This window comes from Pungitius pungitius, chromosome 9 (genome assembly GCF_949316345.1).
Source record: "Pungitius pungitius chromosome 9, fPunPun2.1, whole genome shotgun sequence".
NCBI lineage: Eukaryota > Metazoa > Chordata > Actinopteri > Perciformes > Gasterosteidae > Pungitius > Pungitius pungitius.
In genome coordinates, this window is record NC_084908.1 from 4,292,081 (window position 1) to 4,316,946 (window position 24,866).

The window sequence follows — 24,866 nt, forward strand, 5'->3', positions numbered from 1 at the left end:
TCTTTGATGCTTCAGAGTAGTGCTTACTCCTGACATTTGACCCCACCCCTCCACACATACGCTACATGTATACATAAAAAAAACACACTTCTGCAGCCACAACGATCGATGGCTTCATGATAGAAACGCACACACCCTTTTTTTTCTCTTTGGATGGACAACAGTGCTTTGGCTGCACACACACAGACACACACCGATGTATCACAAACACGTGCGCGCCCACCACATCATTAGCCCTTTGCTTCCCTTTAGGTTCTATTATAACAATGTGGGAATTCTGTCTTTAGTCAAACATCTGGATTACACAAGGATAAACACATGCACGCACATTTTTGCCCCACATCTCACATTCTTCGCTATTTGGCCAGCGGTTGAGTCTGTTTTGACTCATGTTGATTTATCCTGGACAATAGAGATTCTCGTTACCTAACCGTGGTACAGAATAAAACCAATGGAGCTCTTTAGAACCCCCCAAAAAAAGATTAATATTGTGTAAAAGGTTTTTTACTCTAGAAAAGTCAAAAATTGCTCAAATTGATTTCTGCGAATACAAAAGGATGAGTTCCGCCCAGCTGATGTGGGCTCAGAATATAAAGCAGCATTACAAAGAAACCCTCGTGCTGCGATATGCACTATTATCATGCACTGGAGACAGTGCTGCACACACATAGCAGGAGTGTGTGTGTGTGTGTGTGCATGGAGTCAGTAAAGGGTGAAAATGAGGGAGTGATAGTGGGAAAAAAAATAATAAAGAGCACAAGAACAAGCGGCCTAACAGCCCTAAAGGAGCTTTTATGGAACACTAAGAAGGGAATATAGAGTGATGAACATGGAGCCTGCTCTTTTCACATCGACGAAATTGCATTTGGGAATATTGAGCTGGCTGCTGTGATGAAGCATGCAACTCCTTCTCCACACATGCACGTCTCTTTTTTTATATGGTGGTGCTTATCAAGGAAGATCATATTTACTGAGTCTCTGCAGCGCGCGCGCACACACACACACACACAGAGACAGGATCTCATTTGGTGTGCATGCACAGGGGTTGGATGAGCACTATTGAAAGAGCGGAAATGAGAGTCCATGCAAAGAGAGAAAAGAAAAAGAAAGACAGCAGGAGAAGAGGAAGCGGCGGAGAAAGAGGGAGAAGGAGCGCGGGAGCAAGGAATAAAGGAGGGCATGATAAAAGGCCAGCAATGAAGAGACAGCTAAGCAGGAGGAGACATCCTCCACTCGCACCCCGGCTGTTTCAGAATCATTTGCAAAAAGAAACAAAAAAGTATATATATATATATATATATATATATATATATTTGAGATGAGAACACTTGGCAGTCAACAGGTTCTGCACAAATGGCAGGCAGACAGACCATTTACGGAGGGCAGGGGGGGTGGGTGGGGGGGGGCTGTTGAGTGCTGACTCCGTCAAAATGAGTGACAAATGGCAAGCTAAGCAGCCGTCACATTAGTGGAGAGCAGCCCAGCCGCACTGTGTGAGGCCCTCGGATCCTGAGAGACGGACAACCCAGTGGCACCGAGTGGCCATTGGTCGTAAAAACTAAGGGGGCTTCGACTCGCGGCTCGACTCGCGTGCACGCCCTAATGCCACAGTGGGCACGATTACTAGAAGCACACACACGTAACGATTCTGTAAAACTGTTCAGAATCCACCCGCCCACACGCACCCGCGTCGCAGTTGAACGGCTTATTAATTATGTTTACATAGATTGCAACAATGACAGGGATCTAAACCACAAAGGGAGCCCGTCAGTCACTTTCTCCGCGCGCTCCACTGCCAATTACCTCGCCGAGAGACGAAGAAGAGAGGCCGGCGACGGCATGAAACACAACCGCCGTGTCACAGACATTCGGATCCTCGCCAGCGCGCACGCACAAACACACACAGGGCGCGGAGAAGTGCCTGTCACTGTGATTGGTTCCTGCTGCCGAAGGGCAAAACCCGCAATAGCCAATTATCTGTCATTATACGCCACAGCAGCTCTTGCGGCCCTGAAAGCCTCCGCATTTGTGTGTGTGTGTGTGTGTGTGTGTGTGTGTGTCATAGTCGGAGAAATAGGCAGATTGCTGGTTATACATTCCAGCATGCTGAAAGAAAAGAGGAGAAACGTAGGGGAGGAGGCTGAGAGAGGAGAGCCTAAATGAAACAGGCCGAATGTTTTTGAAATGAAGGGAAGAAAAAAAGACTGATGAAGGTTTTTGACGCGGCGCTGACGGGGAGCGCGAGGAGCCACAGACCTCCAGTGAGCGGGCCGGGCCACACGCTGAGGCGCTCAGCATCAGCTGGCGTTTCATCTCAGGGGCAGAGAGACGACTTCATTTCATCCAACAACCCAAAGGTGGCCATCTACGTGTCACGTGTGGCTGTGCGTGTAGCGGTTCCACCGCATTCAGCTCTTTTGCGCCACGTGTTACAGTCAGTTAGGAAGTAGTCCGGCTAGTATGGTGCGCTAATCCGACCACGGTGATGGCGGAAAGCTCCTACGGCAATTAGTGGTTGGTGTTTAACTGCAATTCACTCAAAGCCTTGGATTTTATTTGTTTTTTGCCGAGCAGAGTTTGAAAATCTCAATAAAATTCCTTCACAGCAGGCAACGGGCTGTAGGCTTACATCTTGGCTTTTATTTATTTATTATGGGTGTGTTACCATTTTGTTGGTTGGAAGGTTGTATTGTTGTGGTGAAATAAACGGATAAGGCTTGGTAAGAATTCTATTTGATCTGCAGAGTGACCTAAACGCTTATTAGCTTAGTAGCTATCATGCTAACGCTAATGCAGCTTGCGTAAACCCAGGGATGCTAGACAGAATTCTTGTGTGAAACTCATTGTTGCCTATTTGAGTCCAGTGTGTAATTTGCTTCACTCGAACATTGTAATTATATAACAAAGTCATGGGTCAAGTTCAACATTAACTTTTTGTTTTCGAAGTCACTTGGAGGAACCTCCATTTTGTGTTTTCTACAGGGACCCCTGAGACCTGAAAGCTGTACCAGAGTCCCTTTGGAAAACCTCAGATTTAAGTGACGCAATGTTTGACAGGCTGCCCGCTCAGTCCTGGCGGCCTCCAGCAGCAAGGCTCCGGGTTAATTCCTACGGGTGCTCTAAGCGCTTTAGGCGGAGTCGGAGCTCTCCTGCTTCCACCACGGTCGGAGCTGAAGGAATTCTCTGGTAAACCTGCACCAAAATACAAACCGCATTAGTTTCCAATTGAGAGTGCTTCATAACCAGATGAATGTAAGCGGCCAATCAACATACAGCATTATAAACGACAATGGCCTGATTTGACAACAGTCCAAACTTCCCCCAAGTGGAATCCCGGCAAACTCGTTGCACAGTTCTGGTGTCGAAGGGGTCACTTCTCCCTGATGATTCATCCAGCTTTTGAATTAGGCTGTCCGTCTCTGAGTCTTCTGTAGCCACCGCGAATAGCTTTATTTGAACCATTTCCCACCATAGAAATAGACTGAATGGAAACGGTTAAGTTGCAGTCTATTATCCAGGAGGGTGCTAGAAGGACAAGTTGCTTTTAAATATTTGAAGTTATAAAACATTTTTTTGTTAAAATCCACAGCATATTAACTGAAAAGGACGTGACCCGCACAAGGCCAGCTCTCACACTTGCATTATCGTGAAGCTGGGGAAACACTTCTCTGCCTCTCAGTCCATCAGCACCGGTTCCCCCCAAGGCTGCGTTCTTTCCCCTCTGCTCTTCTCCATCTACACGAATAACTGCACCTCCAGTCACCAGTCCGTCAAGCTCCTGAAGTTTGCTGATGATACGCCCCTCATTGGACTGAACAACCTGGAACTCAACGCCCTGAAGACAGTGGAGATGGTCGTGGACCTCAGGAAGAACGCAGCCCCACCTTCTACCCTCACCTTGTGTGACTCCCCCGTCACCACTGTGGACTCCTTCCGATTCCTGGGCTCCATCATCACCCAGGACCTCAAGTGGGAGCTGAACATCAGCTCCTTCACCAACAAGGCCCAGCAGAGGATGTTCTTCCTGAGGCAGCTGAAGAAATTCAACCTGCCAAAGACGATGAAGGTGCAATTCTACACGGCCATCATGGAGTCCATCCTCTGCTACGTTGCAGCCACAGCCTCTTCAAATTCCATGTATGTCTAACATATAACGACAATAAAAGTTTCCTGATTCATGATTCCTGATTGGCCACAGGGTCTGTATATAGGAGTCTATGCTTAATACCTTCAAAACCCCCCTCAGCTGGACTTGATGCTTCTTTCGAATTTGTGAATTAGCATGATTGACACGCTGAGATGGTGAGCATGGTCACCATTAGACCTGCTCAACACAACAGTAAGTGGCCATTGAGGTCGTGTTAGCATGCAAACGTTAGCATTTAGCTCACAGCACGGCGATGTCGAGTAGAGCTGCTCACAAATCAGTACAGTTTCATTGGTCTGTATTGGACTTTTAGATGTTGCAGAATTCTCTTGATCTCTTTCCATCCTGGACAGAAGGAGATAGGAAAGTCTCTCCAGAAACCCACATAGCTTCTTATCAGCTAAAACCGGTGCTGGGGCGTTCTGTTGATGTGCTCCACCTGCATTTTCGAGGGGAAGACGCTGAGCTCTGTTTGCTGGGCAAAATGTGCAGGTTGTCTTTTTTTTCGTATGTTACACTAGATTAGGTTGCGGATATAAGAAGAAAAAAAAAACGTCAAGCGCACAATTTTTCGCCTCACGGCAGCTCTCTCTGTGGGACATTGAGTAGAAAATTTATATTCATGAATATTTTTTTTAACTTCATGATCCAGAAATGGAATCTCGGGAGCTTTCAGTTCCCACCATTCCACTTCAATAATTGATTTGCTAAAGCTTTTTTACCACACTGTTGGGTTGTCTTCCTATTTAAGCTTGAATGGTGCTGAAATCATGACGCATGAACCCAAGTCATCATACCATCCACCTCAGAATAAATCCATCTTACCATTCACATCATGTGTTTACGAAGTATAACACGGATCTGTCTCTGCCTGTTTTACAGCTATGCTTCCATAATCTCCATCCTAATCCACAGCCTGTGTGTGTGTGTGTGTGTGTGTGTGGCATGGTATTTAAGCTTTTGGCTTTCAGAGGGCCTCTCTTTCCCACGCCTTCTGCACTATATGTAATACCATAGATATTCCTCTAGTCATCCACTACTCTCCATCGAACCACTCAACACAATGGCCTGGACAGAATCCCTCCGTACTCTGCTGTCAATATCTCCATTACCATTTCAGTCGACAGAATAAACACAGAGAAAATTGAATGGTTATGGGTAGTATTACTTTAAATGATGTGATGAAATGGGCGCAGCAGTGACAGGAGGGAGAGCAGAGTGCTTCAGATGGAGAGAGGCGATTGCGTTAGTGCCACTAAAGGATAAAAGGGCAGAACAGCAAGTCCTCTTTAGCCAATGCGTTTGACAATGTAGGTGCCTTGCATCTTAAAGGGGCAGTTCACCCCAAATTAAAAAATACACCTTTTTTCACCTACCTGCTTTGCTATTTATCAGTCAAGATTGATTTGGTGTCATTTTCTAGTCTAGAGTTGCCTGCCTTCTCCCCAATATAGTAGCCGTATTTGTCACGTAACTTGTGATGAACAAAAGCGGTAACAATAGAAGTCTCAATCTAACTGCTCCTTTAAGGATGGCCGTCTGGCTCTATGTCTGCAAATCAAGAGCTACAGTTGCCTTTAAAAATGGGCACATTTCAGTTTAGGGGGTCACTCGCTTGGGAATCACTATCACAGAGCCTGCTTTTACAGTACATGTTGTATGCCTTTACTTATGAAAGCAGACCGTGGAGAACGAAAGGGGAAGAGACAGGCCACGCAGGTCCCCAACTGGACATCGCAATGACACGGTTACCTGCTAAAAAACGCCCCGTAGGGCCTCTTAGTGTAACAATCAAAGAGGAGAGAGACACCCAGGACAGTGCGTGAGGAAAGAAAGAATGAAATGAAAGAAAAGAGATTGTGTCCTAAGTGTTTAAGAACGGTGCTCGAAGATGAATAGAGAGACGAGTAGGAGGTGGATGAGTGGGACCCTCAGCAATGATAATCCCATTAGTACCGCACCGCATGTTAAGCTCTCCACTAATCACTGATGTGTGTGTGTGTGTATGAATGTATGCGTACCACATGTGTTAGCTGTGTGTGTGTGTGACCGTCCTATTATCAGACCTGACTCATGTGAGGGTAATTACAGCATCGGAGACGGTGGGGAACGAGGCTACGGACGACCCAGATGTCCATAAGAGAGAGAGACACACACACACACACACACACACACACACACTCTCGAGATGACTCGCTTTAGGGGGAAAGAGGCCTCTAGAAAAGGTCAGAAATGGGGATGTTCCCCTTGGATTGGAGACTTTCGGGGGAAGCTATAAACGCGACGCTGTGTCGGGCGGCTTTGAGCTCCCCCCCCCCCGCTCCCATCCCTGTGGATTTGAACAAATATGGCTCCTCTGTGTTCACTGTCATATGTGGCCACGGCTCCACAGCACGGATTAAGGCTCGGCTACCGGAGACTGCATTTGCTATTGAAGAAACATCTTGGCGTAATCCCCGTGTGGCGCGGTGCATGAGACCCCCACACCGGGGCCGTTATGCTCGGCACGGCTGCACACCACAGGAGACCTGCAAGAGGAGTGTTTGCTGAACACCGGCAGCACAGCCGCAGGGTTTTGCTTTAAATTGTTACGTAAAGGGAGATTGGTTCACTTAAGGTGCCCCCACCCCCCACCCCCCTCCGGGGGAACACATCAAGTAATTCAGAGCTCTGACGGGATGTTTTTCACCTCAGTGATTACACTATTTAAATTTTAATACACCCTGTCACATATTTCTTTAATAATCCTGTCTCCTCATACTCGCATTAACATTTTACATTTGCATTTTCTATTTGATTCTTTTTTTTTCCCGTTGAACTCTCAGGAAAGACAGAAAATATGTCCTTGAGTTTGGCATTTTGGACGTAGAGGTTTGAGATACGTACAACCCAACGCCGAATGAGACATCAGGGGCGCGCAAAATGTTCTATTTGAATTTGATGACCCGATGACAACGAAATGAAAAAACAACAACCCGGCCCCACTACCCGTTACAGGTGTCCATATCGGCGGGCGCACAGCTCGGACTGTGATGTGACGATACACACTTGAAACTTCCTCAACAAACTCATGACAAAATGCATCATTTTCACATTCATTTTCCTGGAGGCCGAGTTTGTGCATCGGAATCAGGAGGGAAGAACTTGAATTGCTTTCAGAGAACTACACAAAGACGCGTGGCCCCCCAGCGCCTACACACCCTGGACCAGTCTGTGTGTGTGTGTGTGTGTGTGTGTGTGTGTGTGTGTTCGGACGTGATCCACTGTGGGTTTGAGCGATATATCTCCATCAAGTTCCCAATTACACAGACGAGAGTCTCTTCAATGCTGTGCTCTTTGGTGAGACACACACACACACACACACACACACACAGGCCGCCAGCTACCAGCTACTTCATTTCCTATTCCGCCCCCTCTCCTCGTTCTCGACACCCTCGTCGTCCACTCCGGCCTCCCTAACACTCAACCCACGGTCACTATAGCAACCTCACACAGAGCGCTGGCGGCAGCCAGAGGGCTAATCATGTCATCTGTCGGGGAAAAGAACACCGAGACGAAACACCCTCAAAGCATTCACGCAAAGCGCACTCGACCCAGATGTCCCAATGCGTCCTCGCAAACGCGTAGAAGGCACATATACGTCATGCGTGTGCATTGACACGCATGCACACACACACACACTCACTAAAAAGGTCAAAGAAAACATGTCTTACCTTTGCTCATGGTTCATCCTGGAACGTGAAGTTCAAAACCAAGCGGGAGCTGAAGGAGGAAAAAGACGAGATTTTTCACGTCAGTGTGAATCCGTCTGCACTCTTGAACCGTGGACAAAAATACGCCGCATTGATTGATTTTTTTCTTGCTGTTTGTCTTTGGAAAAGAATAATTTGCTTGACGGCGAGTCTTGGATGACACAGAGGGATAGGTGAAGGGGGGCCTACACAGATATTTGCTGCTAAAAAAAGGAGGGGGGGGGGGGCAATCAAAGCTGCCACAGAAATATGCCTTCTGGGTACATTGCTCTGCTGCCACCTGTGGACCATACGGGGTACTGCACTTGCACAAAGTCTCAGGACAGTGACCTCAGAATCCCAATCACAACTTTTTGAGGCAGGGAAAAGGGGGGAATGGGAAAAGGGGGAGATGGGGGGGTGGGTGCACAGTTGGATTGTGCAAATGAAGAGATTGCCTCAGCAGGTAAGCAGTTAAGCTGTGTTCCACATGCTGTCTGATTCCACACCAATCCCCCCCCCGCCCCCCCGGAAAACGTCTGGCTTCCTTCGCTGTACAGTGCATGCGACTCCCAGTGAAGCGTTGCCTCGACGCCAACAACACTTCTTCAAAGACTTTTTGCTCAGTGAAGTTTTGGCAGAGGGCTCGCACACCCAAAATGAGTCACAAACTCGACAAAAAAAAAAGAAGAAGAAAGAAACAGCCGGCCCCAGAAAAGTAAAAAACAACACACACACACACACAGGCCTACGTGCAGCCCCTGCATCTTTTAGCGAAGGGAGCTGAGCGAATGCTTTATATTTAGAATGGTGACGCGATGAGAGGAAAGCTCAGCGATGCGCCGGAGAGCCGCATGTTCAATAATGTATCAGAGGCAGCATTTAAAAACAGCTGGGGATCAGCGCTCTGTCTTGTCCTGCCTGCCCGTCTGTCTCTTTGCATGACTTTCCTGCAGGGGGGGGGGGGGGGGGGGGGCGCTGATGTTTGGTTAAACTTTCATCCTGTAGACCGTCTCTTCGCTCCTTCTGTCCCTGGGGGCGCGCCTCCCTCCGTGCGCTTAGATAAGCTAGATTCCAAGCCCTCTCTCGCTCCCTCTCTCTCTCTCTCCCTTTCTTTCTCTCTGTTGTACTCCCTGCTCCGTGTCTTTCTCCTGGACAAGGCAGAGCCTTTTAGCGAACTAAATCATGCACCGATGGAGCCCCCCAGAAACGAAATCCCCCTTCTGACAGCGAGGACAGGAAGTGCACGAGTGCGCACGTGGCTCTTTGTTTGTTTTTGTCTGGTATTTGGGTTTGAAGGTCATCGCGATATTCGGCTCTTACCTGTTCAGGGTCCGCTGTGCCGCTTCATCCTTGAGGAATGAAAGAGCAAGAAAATCTCCCCAGAATTCTCCTGCATGTGGGGGAGGAGGGGGAGGGGGGGGGGAGGAAAAGAGGAGAAAGGATTAGGAACAGCGCGTTGGCCTTTCGGAGCGCTGTGCTCTTTAAACTAACTCTGTGTGTGCAGTAGGAGCTTCCAACCCAAGCAGTAGTTGTTCCAAAAGGCGCGTCGGGCCACACGGATCCGCCTGGGCTCAACTCCTATACCGAGGGCTTTAAAGGCTTCTGGGGAAGCTAGTAAGTACACACACAGAGAAGTCCACCTCCTCCGTGTTTAGTGCCTACAGTGACCTTGTGCTGTTACCCAGAGATCTTCATCCATCTACAGCGGTGAAGCGGAGCGCACTAAGTCACGGCCCAACAGGAATCACTTCACTGGTGGAGCGAAATCGGCGAGAACTCTCTGAGGATCACGGGGCAGCCGCACGGTTATTATTTTCATTCTGCTATGACATCATTCCTCTGTTAAACTGTGACGACCTCACACGACGAAATAACCCTCTGCATCATCACATGTGTTACTGTCCAAAAAGACCCCCATTCATACAGCAGTGATTGTAGGGAGTGAAATTATTTGCGGATGATGATCATATCATATTTTGTCTGAACATTGGGTGGCATTATCGGTCTATTATTTTATTCATTCTTTAGCTTCTATCATGTTTATCCATACCTGCTTGCTGTATTTTGTGCGTCTAAGCGTTTTAAAAGGATTGCACATTAACATTTGAGGCATTTACTGTGCCCATGACCTTAGTTCTTTGCTTTGGGCCAATAGAAAATGATGATTTATTAACCTTTATTAATGTTTCATTGGATCGGTCACTTAAAGACAACTTTAGAGTGTTAAAACATTTTGATTTGTCAATCTTGGGACTGTTCACTTTTGGAAAGTTGTTTTCGGTTTTAATTTTAATAACATTTTCACATGACATAACACTGCATTACAAACAAATTATTTTATTTCAATTTGAAAACGTTTCCATTCATCACCACAAAACCGGTCTGAAAAGGTTTTATGAAAATTAACTATTTCCAATGGGAGGACGCTATATGCTTAACCGGTACAATTAAAAAGTTGGCAACCCCCCCTGTCAGTCCCTCTGTAAAGGGGTCCCTCCCTTTGAGGACCCTTGTTGTACAGCATTTTACAGTGAAAAGGACAACAAGAAGGAGATGACAGCAGGTGGAGCGTGGTGCCATTACCCCGAGCCACCACTAGTCGGTGCTGTTACACCACTCCTGCCGCTGACCGACTTCACCGTGCAAAGGGGCAGAGCCGATGAGGGTAGAATACATCAACTGCAGGATCTTCAAGATGTAAAGAGATTTTTTAATCACCAGTGGGAAAAACTGGGACATATGTCATTACCATTATGTTCCTTAACCCTGCAGGTTGGTTCCGGGGTCGCGGGGGGGGGGGGGGGGGGGGGGCTCTCACGTCTGACATAATCTCACTCAACCCAGTAAGAAGAAAGGAGCCGTGTCCATGTGGCAAATGTATGTGCGCCTCGTGTGAAAACCGCTTGACGCTTTATTTTCAGCCGATGACACACTCCTTCCGCTGAACGCACCACGTTCCCTCTGTAATGGTGAAATCGGTCGGGTGGGGGCCAGGGTGTGGGCCGGGGGGGTGGTTGTTAAGCGCCAGTTACCGGCTATTGCGGGCCGCCGGTTTTCCCCTCCATCACGTTTGTTTTTGTGGCGGGTTTTCAGGGCTCCCTGGATGGAAACCACCTTGTTAGCGAGAATGTGCCCGGCGCAAGTCATTTTGAGAGAGACGAGTCTGGAAACGAGCTCATTTGGAGGACGCTCGCGTCACGTTCGGGCAATTCCCGGCCTCACAGGTGCGGCGCAGGCAGCCGGACGGGTCATGTTAATCCCGTTGTTCTTCAGAGCCGACATTACAGTCGGTCTCCCCCCCCCCCGATGTCTACGAGGTAAAAGAGGCCCCCGCGGTGAGGCCCTGCCTGCGAGACGCTTTTAGTTGCTTTGCATCTCTGCGAGGCTTCCCCACGGGAGCCCTCCAGAGTGCCTTAGAATCCCTCTCATGGCCGACCGCTCAGCGAGAGTCGGGATGTTGAAAGTAATTTGAAGGGGGGCATTCGACGGTCGGTTGCTCCGGGCCGGACAATCTGCCTTTTACTTGTAGGGACTGATTCGGGGGGGGGGGGGGGGGAAGGCGACTGGCATTATTTAGGTCACCAGAGTGCTTTCTCGGATCCCTTTTCACTCCTTGCACCGAAGGTGATCCTGCGCTGCGATGGCCCAGATCTTTTTTTGATGTGTAACCCCCCCCCCCCGACCGGAGCAGCTCGAGGACCTCGGCTTCGCTCGGCCGGCGTGAAACACTCTCCTTTGGTTTCCGTCAGCTGGACTCAACATCAAGGCGAGACGCGGGTGAGCGTCAAGAGGCAGTCTCGTCAAGCCCTACTTTGAATGTAGGGTTCGCGTCTCTTTCATGGTCGGGTTCGACGTTTTTTCTTTTTGTGAGTGATTGAACCCAGGTTTTCGGGGAAACAAGGCTGCGTGCTCATCCAACGTGAGACGGGGACAGCGGGACAGAGGAGTGACACCGAAAAAAGGACGGGCACTCCTTTATCTAGTCTACAGAGTCGAGTCAGATCACGGGGCTCCGGTAGATTCAACAGACCCAAACAAGCGGTTCAAACGTCCAAGCCCCTCCGGCACATCACCCAAACAATGCAAAACCAATATATATACATATTTTTATATACACACACTTGAATGTTTACTAGAAAATTCCTCACCGTCAATGTATATCCACCAAAAGGGAGATGGTGGCGCATGGAGTAGTGCAGTGCACTGGGGGCTGCAAGGTTGGTGGTTTGAATCCCGGCTGCCCCATGTGCCATGTCGAAGTCTCCCTGAGCAAGACACCCAACCCCTAATAGCTCCCCAGGCAAAAATGTAATGCACGGGTTATAATGCAATGCAATGTAAGTCGCTTTGGATAAAAGCGTCTGCTAAATAACATGTAATGTAATGTAAAAGCAATTGTTGTTTGTTTGTTTTTGCCACTGAGTCATTAGGAGTGTCTGGCATTGTGTAAAAGAGCCCCAATAAAACCTCTCCGCTTTATCCGCTGTGTTTGCTAGTGTGTCATGTGACTTCACCAGGAGACACCGGTGGAAGTGCAGGCAAGGGATGGAGTGAGGAATGCTGTGGATTGGTGATGATCCAGGCTCCAGGTTAACACAAATAGAAGTTGACACTGAAAGGCCACTTATCTTAACTGACTGAATATGTAGCTGATTACGAGGCGGAGAAAGAGACTTCGAGCGATCGCCGGTTGGACGCAACGGCAAAAACATCCGGGGTGAAGCGACATAAGGTTCCTCCGCGTGTTCCTTTAGGAGTCAGAAGAGCTTGCGCTAAATCTAATTAACGATCGATCCCATTTAACAACCCGGTCTGCTTCGCCTCTCAAGAGGCCAAACTTCCTCAAAATGCCTCAATTACGGCCGAATCAACGGGTGGAAATAATCTGTGGAAGCCATTCTCTTCATGCTGATTGGAAGGGGAAAGCTGCAGCAGTACGACGCAGTGACTTCCACATAGTGGCACCAATCACCCTAGAACCCCTGCTGTGTGATGGGAAACAATCCCGTGTTTTTACATTTTCACATTTGTAGGCGCAGTGGTGAGAAAACTTGGTCAAAATTCTGAATTATTATTGTGTGGGTGCAACAAATTGAGGGGAAGAGGGGGGGGGGGGGGAGTGAAAGAAGGTGTCTGAAACACGGGGTGGAGCATTAAGGGGGTTGAGTGGAATTTTACAAATGATGAAGGACAAAGGAGACATTATGAGGATAAGATTGTTAAGAGCACTGACACAAGCTGTGCTCTGTTCCGTCTGCTAAGCTCTTATTGTTAAAAAGGCTAAATTACGCAGAGCATCCGATAAATCAAATCCTCTTCATTATCCCGCCGCTATTTCTCGGCCACAACTTGCATGGACCCGGATCACCAACACCCGCCTCATTGCTCACATTTGAAGAGGTCACCGATGTTAGGCCCATATTGGAATCGCCTTAAGGGCATGAACGGGAATGCCGGGGCGGAATCACAGGGGCAAGCGAGCGACTGCGAGGGGTTTCGTAATGAAGCGATCTCAGTCCCTCTCCCGACGTGACCCATTTCCCCCCCCTTGCGCTGATACAGCTGCCCCAAATTCTTCTCGAGGAACCAATATGCATAAATTTAATTAAAACGGAAAAACATATTGGAAAAGATGCTTCTATTCCCCCCTTTTCTCCAAACCATTAGTCCTTGGATTGGCTTGGACGCCAACAGGGTCAGCCTTCATTCTCACAAGAAAATGTCACCACGGAGATGGTGAATTACAATAACACAGATGAACTTTCACTGCAAAGGACACGATGGGATTGAAAATATGTTTTAACTGTGTGTATTTATGTGTGCAGAATTAAGATGATTTGATTTTTTTTTTTTTTTTTTTTTTAAGTACCTCCCCTCTCTTGAGTTTTTGACCAAAAGTATTTCTGTTGTTACTGTAAGACAATAAGGACTTGTAATCCCCACATTTCTGTCTGCATGTTTTAGGATTTTAATGCTCTGACATAATGGCGCTGTTTTATAAAAGATGTAAAGAATGCGAGGGGGATTTATCAAGTACACGTGTGGGGCCCGGTCCAAATCGCAAACCCCCGCAAGATAGCGAGGGGTTTTGTTAAATATCGTGCAATTACAATTTTCCCTGGAGCGACTCATTATACAGCAACCAGACACCCGCTGTAAGTGTTCATGGCTGTTAGCTGAACACAAGATGACTGTTTATCCAGAGGTTCTTCTGAACATCGATCTGTTCTTGGACCAGCGGAGTGAGCTAAAACTGTCCATCAACTCGTTACAGCCGGTTCACATGACTTTAGGACCCTAGTTCGGACTACAAATAGTGTGCAGGATATTCATCCGCTGTTTGTTCTCCTAATTATTCACCGTTCTCTTTACAGGGTTTTGTATAACGGCATTAAAGCAGACCTTGAATATTTCAAAAATTGAAATCCCCCCCCCCCGTCCGCATTGTGGAAGTTGCCCTACACGGACCTTTAGCCGTAACATTGCAGTGACTTATGGGTAATTTCCTTGGGCTAAGTCAACAAGACAAACACTGACAACCATTGACAACAGGACGGCCCTCAAGAGAGTCCGTGAGGGAGCGGACTGGGATCCATGCCGGGCCCACTCACCGCATTAGCAGCTGAGGAATTAGGAAAGTATTGATTGACTAAGTCACCGTGTCGTTCATCGCTCTGGATCTTGGAATGTACACTGTTGGTTTTTCGGATCCGCTCTCTCTTCACATCAGGAAGCAGGAGCAGATTTCTCCCGTCGTCGCTCCTGCGGCTGCGAATGTGCTGTCGCGTGTGTGTGTGTGTGTGTGTTTGTTTCTTCCCAAGCATCTGCCGTCATCCCGCTGGTGAAAAACGAGGTGCACATAAGTCATCCAGTGAGAGGGAGTCACTAATAGGGTAGAGGCTGCTCCACAGGAATGAGCTATGGCCTTATTACCCACCTCACTTCCGTGCAGTCGGTGTCCTCCCATAAAAGCACAACAACACTGTTCCCGTCCTCTCCCCTACACATGCTCCATCCATCCAACCATCCATCCATCCCTGAGACTCCACCCCTTTTCTCCTTCTCCTCTCCCACAGCCTCTTTGCTTCCCTCCACACTTCTCCCCTTCCTCCTCTGCAGCCTGGATTAAAATAGCCTCTCCCGCACCTCTCCCCTCTGCATGGCGCCTACCTGATTTACTCAGGGCGCCCCCACTCCACTCCACCCTTCCACTGTGCTCCAATCCCACCTCAACCTGACCTCATCCCCCCTTTTCCTCTCCTTTCATTTCCATTCCTTCCCTCTCCATGCTCTTCTAAACTTTCATCATATGCCTCCCCGCTTGATCTATTAATCTCTCTCGGTTCTCACTCGGTCTTCCTTATCCCCTTGGCTCCTTTCCTCCCTGGCTCCTTCCTCCCCCCCCCCTCCCTCTCCTTCGCCTTAGCACCTGCTTTCGGGAGCTGTCTAGACTGGCAATGAAATGAGGATGGAGAGAGTAGGAGGCGGTGGATGGGTGCAGAAACGCGGTGGGATAAGAGGAAGAGAGAGACACTTCTGAGGAGGAGCGCGAGTGTTTGAGGAAAGAGAGATAAGAAGAGTGGATGACATGAAAGAGTGTGGGTTTATTGTTAAAAAAGGGTTTGCGATCTGAAGTGGAGTCGTTCATTTTTACAACAACACTTCTCTACGGTTCTTTTGTGTTTGTCAGGTTTGTTTCGTGGGCTGTTTTGCACTCAAAATGGGTTTTTTTTGCCTTCTTCAGTAGAACAACAGCAATCGTTTTAGTGCAGCTCACATACTTCACACCTGCTGAACACCTCTGTCCACTCTTCATTGCTGAATCGCCCCCCCCCCACGTTTTTTTGAAACCTTCACAATTCACACATTGTGTCAAAGCCGAGAAACGCGATCCAAGGGGACTCCGTCTGGTTTCCCTCCTGATGCACAACTCCATGAATGCATTTCTTTGGCGGCTGCGAGTCGCGTCGTATTGGGAATACGGGTGGTGGTGATGGAGGAAGAGGAGGAGGAGGAGGAGGAGGAAGGGGTTAGAGAAAAAAAAAAGAAGAACTGAAGGTGATGAGGCAAACGAGGATGAACAGATGTTGGATTTTACTTTAAATGACAGATGCAAACACACACACGCGCACACACATACAGTTTGTTTGATCCGTCTGCTGTTTGTGAGGTTCAGAGGGTGTTTGTGCGTGTGTGTGTGTGTGTGTGCACGCTTGACAGGAGGAGGTGTCCTGTCTGTCTGTTACAGGATGTGATAATTAACCTTTCTCCCGCTGAGCGAACGCTATTAAAGCGCAGGCTTTCAGCGAGTTTCATCACAAACACAACGCACTGCACAACTTGGGGTGTTTGGCGGGTACGGCGGCGCCGTTGGGCAATGGGCCGATTCCCGCGTGGGCTCCACCTGCCCGTCCGGGTCTATAACCAATCTAGCCAGCCGTGTGAGTAGCGGCGGGGTGCATTTGAACTGCTTTCGTCGGATTGCGCGGAATAACCTTCAGCTGCTTTCAGGAGATGCCGTCGCACACAGTGCCACCAGATAAAAAGTCGATGGGCACCGACAGGCCGTGTGAAGAGTTGGTCTGTAGAATAAAACGTTGCCGGAAGAAACATCTTTATTGCTTTTCCGCTTCACCTTCGCTAAAACGGTTTCTATGGATCTTTGTAGGTTAAATTAGACAAAAAAATCTATATTTTCTTCCTTTCGTCAGTTAAACAAAATACGCTTTGCTCTAGTTAAAGGCCGGGTGGGGAGTCTTACATTTGATCAAATTCTCATTACATCCTGGTATCTTTGCCTGTTTTCAAGGAGGTAATAAACACTGTCCAAAGCCTTAATTTTCCTTTAGGCTGCTCAGTTCATTGTGATGATGTCGGGGGAGTGGTTTTGAGACCTTTTCGTCAGATTTTGCTACTTTTGAAGCGAGTGCTGCGAGTTCCTCCGATCAAAGGGGGAAAAAAAAGAAATAGTGTCACCATCACTGATCTTTTTTTGCTGACCAACGCTATTTTCCTCTCATCAGTTAAACAAAAAGAATGTGGGCTATCCGTTTATATTAGATTCAATGTCATAAGAGGGCTACAATCATCAGAACGAACACACAAGCACCTCGTGACTCTACTACAACACTCGTACGGTTTCCCCGTCCTCCACCACTCGCAAAGATACAAGTGCACAGAAGGAAAAAACAAAACACAGTCTCAAGCAGGCGGCAATGTGGCAGATCGGGCCAGCAATGGAGAGGAACATATGACTTGGTGCCCCCCCCCCCCCCCCCCTTCTGAGTGAGACTCCAGTAGCAGCGGGCCGGCCAACCCTCAGCCACTAATGAGGCTCTACGTGAGTCAGGCCCAACAGAGCCCACTCCAAACTCAAGGAACCAGACACACACACACACAGCTAAAATGATGGTGCTTTTTGTGTGCTAACTTCTATGGAAGAATTGGTAGTATTCCTCTCTTCCGGCCCTCAGATCTGATCTAAAGCAGGTAGTTACAGCATCACAGAATGATCAAATTAGTTCAAAGACAGGGGATAAAAACAATCTGCAGCCAAAGCGTTTTTTCCTCTTAATTGTCAAAGCCAAATGAGATTACGGTATGTATTCCAAATATGTGTTGAGGTTTGTGTGATTCTTCTGATGGAGAACGTTTTTATTTATCGGATGAATTCCCTTTGATTATTTGTGTAGTCTTGGGTGCTTTTAGGCCATATATTGCTTGTGCATTAGGTCTGGGAGTAACCTAAGTCAGAAGTGCTTGGATGTGCCCTTTAAAGAAGAGAGCCGCGTGGAGAAGCTAGCAGGTACGCTATTCTTTTTATCATTATAATTAACAACGAGAGCTCGCGTTGCCAACCGTTTCTCAACAACACAGGTCGCTAAATCGGTGGAGAAAACTGCAAAGTCGGCTACACTGGGTTTGTCAATTTCACCGATCATTTTGTTCTACCCAAAAGTAACGATTGGATGCTAATTAGTGACCTGGGGCAGCCATACAAACCAAATTAATTTTCTTCTTTTTTTGCAGCAGATCAGTGAAAAGCTTGATTGATGAATTGCTATGGTGATGTAATGTCAGAGGATATCAGTGTGTCGATAGTCACGTTTTCAGGTACTCTGGATGATAAGAATTGAGAGGATTCAGTTGGGCGAAGCTCTGCCAGGCGCAATAGTGACGTTGTGAAACGACACGTGCCAGTAGAAATAATGAACGTATTGAATCGCCCGGGCCTCGCACTAACAGATGCAGCAGAGTGCGAGGGGAAGTCCATCAAGCACAGTATGTTCACGCCCACTCAGTCAGGAAGCGGCCAAATCAGAAATCATTAATGACTCAGACTGAGACACTTCTGATATATATACTATATATATATATATATATATTTTTTTCAGCAGTCAAACTCAAATAGATATAGGAATATAAAGTTCTATACCCCTCCTTTTATCTCCATTTATCTTTGGTTCCCGTGCAGTCTTCTCAGTGGGGAGATTGAAATGGTCTCCAATAGTACAAACCATAGACTACAGACTTTTAAGAAGCTTTGTAAATTTTTTAAAGCTAAAGCATTAAAGAAAACTGAATGAGTAAAGGAGTAATCTTCTTTGGGGATTTTGTAACTTTAATACTTTAAACACACACACACACACACATGCTCAATGCCCACACCACGAGGTCAGACCCGTTGTCCAGCCGTGCCACTTTTCTTCTTAAAAATATTGTGTGCTGATATTATTACAGAACACTGCAGTGTGAGAGTAATAACTTTGAGCGCTACTTTTAATCCGGCAAATAAAACAGCAACACTGGCCTCACCTTTTAAAAAAACTATAAGGCACGTTCATTCCTATTTGATTTGTTTTGCTATGACTAAGAGCATTTAGCGCATAATTACTACGCAGCGCTTAGAATGCGTCTTATGGATGGAAAGTGTTTACCAACAGTCTAGGAGGAGTGATGATATCACTCCTATATAAAGCCCCCCCCACTGGCCTCACCGGGGAATGCAGTGGGAGTGTTACCCAAAGTGTCTCTTTGTTATGTCTTTGTAACGCACTGTTATTGTGTTCATGCGAGCAGCATCCTGGGCCAAATGCAGTTTTTGAGGACGCAGATTGTTTGGTGCCACACACACACACACGCGGTGCCAAGTGCTGATGGCCCGCTGCCTTTTATGGGAGGAAAAGAAAAGTACCAGAGAGAGGAGCAAGACTGGCCTCTCTTTGCCGCTTACCTTAAGAAGCACTTCAAGGCGTCCAACTGCACAGAGAAGGGGAAAAGGGGGGGGGGGGGGGGGGGGCAGGAACGAGGAAGAAGGGGGAGGAAAAAAAAAGAGATTGAATTTAGATGGCGACAAGATGGTGGCAGAACAACAACTTTCCAAGACACTCTGCAGGAGGATGTGTGAGGTGAAACAAGACGGGTTTCATCTCAACAGGGCTGTCGGCCTGCTGTTCTCTCAGAGAAACATTACTGCACAGGGCTCCGAATCCCTTCAAGGTGACCTTTAATTCACAAACTATTCTTTCATTACTGGTCTATGCTCTGCAAAAGAAGACTTTGAAGCATTCTCTGCTGGAGGTGTGAAATTACCGAAGTTGCTAAAAAAAAGGGCATGCGCTCAATTTCAGAGGTTCATTTTTTTTTTTAAAACATCACAAATTACGACCAGTCAGAGACAATATATCTGGTCTGGAGTAATAAATACACAAAAGGATCGTTTTTTGTGCATTTTGTGTGACCAGTGCAAGTGGGTTTTGGGCTGTGGACTAGACCTCCACGGAGAAGCCAAGGGGAGCAGTTTCTGCAGCAACAAAAGCCATTTGACGGCTTAAAAAACAAACCCCAAAAGAGGCTGCTCTTGAATGTGCTCCGACGAGGCTGTTCAGGAGAAAACTTTGCAGAATTTAAACAAACAAAGGGCCAGAAATAGCCCAGGGTGGATTTTGCTGAATCTCTGGAATCTGTACAATGTTTATTCGTCTCCTCCTTCCTTCTGCGGCTCGAGACTTTGTCACGCGCCAGTAGAGTGGCAGCAGGAAGAGGGAGATGGGTTCGCGTGCTGCTTGTCTTCCCCTGCCAGCCAATGGCCTCCTGCACTTCACGCCGCTACACCCCCGTGGCTGCCATCCGTCGGACATTGCGGCCTTGAAAAAACACCTTCAGGCTGCCAGTATTCTCGTCAGAAGTGCTCATCGAGAAGTCAAACACACACACACACACAACTTTGATGCCCGTCCACTATTTTGGTCGCAGTCCAAATCTGACATTCACACCCACTTCAGGCCCCCCAGATTGGCCGGTTGAGCGCAGGTGAGAAAGGCGCCAGGGCCAATTCCACCACTTGTAAGTCCTCCTGGAGGGAGCGGACCAGCACAATCGCCTTTGGAAAACGACGTTGAAGCAAAAAGCGCACTGCTGAGAACGAAATTTACAACAGGATGAAGTTGCATCAGGCCCTCCGCACGACGACGCCCTTCACGACCGCCGTGTCGATGCAGAGTGAACCGACGTGTTTGTGATGACCGCGTCCCGTCGCGGCATATTTTGCCGTGGCCTCAGATACGCAGGACTGAAAGGTTCTCGCTGTACCGAGGCGACCGAGCATCACGCTTGAGGTGTGTACCTGGGGACCCGGGGGGCCCTCGTCTTCAGCCAATTAATTAGCCCGTCTGCTCAGGCGGGCTAATTAATTGAGTCATTGCTCGCGATTTTAAAGACAGCTCCGTTAAGAGAAAAAAAAAAACGTTTTTCAACACCAAAGAGATAAAGCAGTCACTTGTGTTCCCCCGTCAAAGACAATCTGGTTTTAAGAGTAAAGATGCTTTAATAAAATCTATTCAGAGGGAGAAAAAAAGGGCCGATGGAGAATAATACATCAGGAAAAAAAAAGTGTTGAAACGTTTTTTTAGGAAGTGTCACCCGAATTAGACAAACTAACACCAGTTTTTCAGATGTCGGGAGACAATATTTAAATACTAGGTGAAGATGTTCATTTAGAATTACGGTTATTAATTCCAATCTCATAATGACAAATTCCAAAGACACGGTTATCTATAATGTGTACATGTGTTGCTTAATGACACATGAAGTCTATTAAACAAAAATACAAACAACATGACACCATATTCATACGCTCTAGACACAATCTGACACCCATGATTGCACAAAGACGTTTAAACCCACCCGAACGCCTCCCCACAGACACACACACACACACACACACACACACACACATGGAGCGATCGGAGTGTTTCATTAGCGAGGAGCAGATAGATTACCCTCCCGAAGGAGACATTGACCAAGAGGCCATTGATCTACTGAGCTGAACCAATCTGTTTGTGCGTGTGTGTGTGTGTGTGTGTGCGCACGTATGGAAAGTAGCCCACTGATGGAGTCTTTAAGTTGTTTGAGTAAGCAGGACAGTAAATCTAATCCAGTTGTATTTAACGGAGAGAGAAAGAAACAGGCAGCTGACATATTCATTAGGTCCAATTACTCCGCCCAATCACTGGCATCACACTCACTCACTCAGCAGACAAGTGAGGATCAGCGCGATTTATGCCTCGAAAAAACCATCCTGGGCACAAAAAAAGGATGACAGAGAAAAGAGAAAAGATTGATAGGAACGATGAATAAAAATGTATGTATTTATTTCCCCTCCTGAATGACAACGCGGCGCGTTTCGGGAAAGGCGTCCGAGATCGTTTGATCTCGTTCAAGCCCCCGTTACAGCGCTGAAGTCTAAATCAATCCGGCTACAACTGGAATTACTCAATTACAGCGGCCTTATTGATGATTTAATAACGATCGCACCGCTGCAAACGTGACTTATGGTAATAACACGGTGACACGGCCATCTTTCTCAAAACCAGGCGCGTTGTCGACGCTAACAATCACGGGCGGAAAACAAGAGGGACGGTGTTTCTGCTGACAAATCATCCGCCTGTGTGCGTGTGCGTGTGTGTGTGCGCGTGTGTGCGTGTGTGTGTGCGCGCCTAGATGTTGGGACTTGTAATTAGCTCTCTAGCTTGTTCTCTTGCATTGGATGTGAAGGTAATTGGGGCTCTTGGACACTCACTCTCAATCTTTGTCAGCGCGAATGTGTGTGTGTGTGTGTGCGTGTGTGTGTGTTCTGGAGAACGGCCAAGCCATTACTGTGTGCTCAGCCTGCGCTAAAGCAGCTTGTGATTCATTAGTAATGAGACCATTTGCAAACTAAATGAGTGTTTGAGTGGCCGAACTGCGACGTGTGCGATGATTGTGTCCACTTTACTCCCCATCGCTCCACTGTTTTGCAAGTAAAGATCGCAGCACACACACACACACACACACACACGCACACACTGACATACACATGCATGCATAAAGGGCTCATGTTGCAAATGTAAAGCATGTTCAGCCGGCACGAGAAGCGCATGTGGACATAATTTGAAGTCAGTCAGTTGTGTCATTAATTACTGCTTTACACCTGCTCGTCTGTGTTAATTAAACATACCGACACACACACACACACGCACACGCATCACACACACACACACCCTTCGCACTCGCAAAATATTGCATGTAGAGGCACATATTTGCTCACACTGAGCTTTTTTCTTTTTACACAAATGAGTCAAAAATACATTCTAATTTTCGCTCTGACTGAAGGTGTGATGTCACCGCTACCCACAGCATCTTTTTTTCTTGGAGATGGGAGTTGGGGAGGAAGAGGGGGAGGGGGGGGGTCTCTCCCTCTCCCGCCTCTCTTAATCTCAGATACAAACAAGTCGTCGGCACACCGCCCTCTCCCCTTTTGTCACTCGGTCATTCCGTCCGCTCAGCTCGCCACTGGCTCTCGGTACACCGTGTAGTGTGTCCGTCCACCCACACACACACCCACACCCACACACACACACACACACACACACACACACACGCACGGCCTTTAAACTTCTTCCCTCTGTCCAAGTGTAAGTGTGCGGAGACCGTGTCTGTGTGTGTGTGTGTGTGTGTGTCTCCTTCCGGCCCCATTTTCTTCAACAAAGGCCACAGCTGCTGCTGCTTCGCTGAATAAAAGATGACAGAGTCATAATATCAGGAGATTACCAACTAACAAAAGAATGATTTTGTCCAATTTAAACAGCGACGTCGGTTGCATCACAAGCACTTTGCGTGTCAAACTGTGATATGATAACGCTCCCAAATGAAACCCCTTTTCATCTGAACAGAGACCCCCCCCCCTCCTTTTGTTCTCTCTCTCTCTCTCACTATGCACACATTTGCTCTGGCTCTCCCACACTCCCTCCCTGTATCGCTCTCTCTCACGTGCACGCACACACACACACACACACACACAGACACAGAGCACGTCGAGCATATGGCTATTTCTCCCCTCTTTGAAGGGCTGCTTTGAAGCTACCCCCCCCCTTATCGATCGGCGCTCAGATGAGCTTCGCTTCGCCAGAACCCTGCGATTATCTGTCGCTTTATTTCAAACGGAGCGCAGGAGATGGGGGGCTTACGGGCGCCCATCAGTCACTCACACTCTCAGAGTCGGGCCGGCGCGCTCGTACCGGTGTGGGGGGGGGGGGGGGGGGGTTGGGGGGGAGAGGGGCTGGGCGCCGCGCGCGGAACGCAAACGGGGGATAACGAGAGCGGCTTACGCGCAGAATCCCCGATGCTTAAGGCGAGCCGCGCCTCAGAACTGACAAGCGGGAGCGCTGAGCTTTAAGCGAGCGGCGCAGAGTGAGATGCTATTAAGTCGGGCGAGGTGATGAAACTTATGAGAAAATATCACACACAAGCCCCCCGCAGCCCCGAACAAAGAACCCGCTCGCCGGCAGGCAGTGGGAAAACACTGATGTCAGGGGCAACATTTAAAGTCGATTTCAAACTTCACGTGAAAAACAGAATGAGGTCGGGGGTCAAGGTCAACAGCTGTTTGGCAACTTTGTACATTTCAAATATAAATAAAACCACCTTAAAACCCCCCTGGTTTGCTTGCAGACTGCGGCGCGGATTATTTAAAGTGGGAACTTCTCCTTAATGCCCACAGTTTGGGGGAGAGTGAGCCAGGGTGGCATGAAATGTTAATGGTCTGCCCAGAGCAGCAGAACTTCATAAAAGACTGGCTTTAGAGAGTAGCTGCTTTCAGGGAACAACGGACCTTGTCTTCTATGGCACATAGAGCTGGAAACACACACACACACACACACCTCTCACGCTTTGATTAAAACTACAGCAGCTACACCACTATGGAAGTAAATCTGTGTCATCGGATTTTGAAAGAAAAAAGGTGATTCTGAATTCTGAATTTCTAGCACTGAATATTTATGCATTGAAATGATGTGTATCTGACACAAACCACACTGATGGCATAAAGAAGAGTCGAAGCCCCGTTATTATTGGACATGGCCACAATCCGGTCACCATGCTGCCGACAAGCCCAAGTTTCTTTCGCCTTTTTCATTCAAAATCCAATGACACAGATTTACTTCCATACACCACTGAGTTTATTATAGTAGACCGATGAAGAAATACATACTGTAGGCACACAACGGCACCTCGTAACCACCCAGATTAAAAACATTACTCCATGTGTCAGCAACGCCAACGACTTATTTAGCGAAGAATGGATATAATCATCAGCGGGAAGATATCGGTTTGTGATACTCTGGAGAGGGCAATTCCCTCGGAGGGGCTTAATGAGGCCGCACACACGCACACACACACACACACACACACGCACACACGCCTGCGCGCGCGAACGCAGGAGCCATTGTGCCGTTGAATGTTGGGAACGATGTTGATGGGACTGCTGGTTTATTCATGAGGCCCAGGCGGGGGCCATCGCGGCGCTGACATTTAGACAAGTGTTCAAAGCGCCGCGTCGACCGGTCTGTGCGGGCTCATCATGATCTTGGTTTCTGAGCTCTTGGGGGGGGGGGGGGGGAGAGGCTCCGATCAGCTCGGACCTCAGGGACACGCAGCCAAATGTCGCC

The 24,866-nt window shown here is 47.9% G+C and overlaps 1 protein-coding gene across 23 annotated transcripts in view; it reads right to left on the reverse strand.

The window, feature by feature from the left end:
• Positions 1-24,866, reverse strand: part of ptprdb (protein tyrosine phosphatase receptor type Db) — a 116,188-nt gene that overhangs the window by 76,104 nt on the left and 15,218 nt on the right. For all 23 annotated transcript variants that reach the window (XM_037471446.2, XM_037471459.2, XM_037471458.2 and 20 more), the window contains exons 3-5: positions 19,115-19,140; positions 9,202-9,271; positions 7,861-7,909 (exon numbers count right to left, since the gene is read on the reverse strand). The gene's annotated coding sequence lies outside the window, so the exon portion shown is untranslated. The remainder of the gene's footprint in view (positions 1-7,860; positions 7,910-9,201; positions 9,272-19,114; positions 19,141-24,866) is intronic.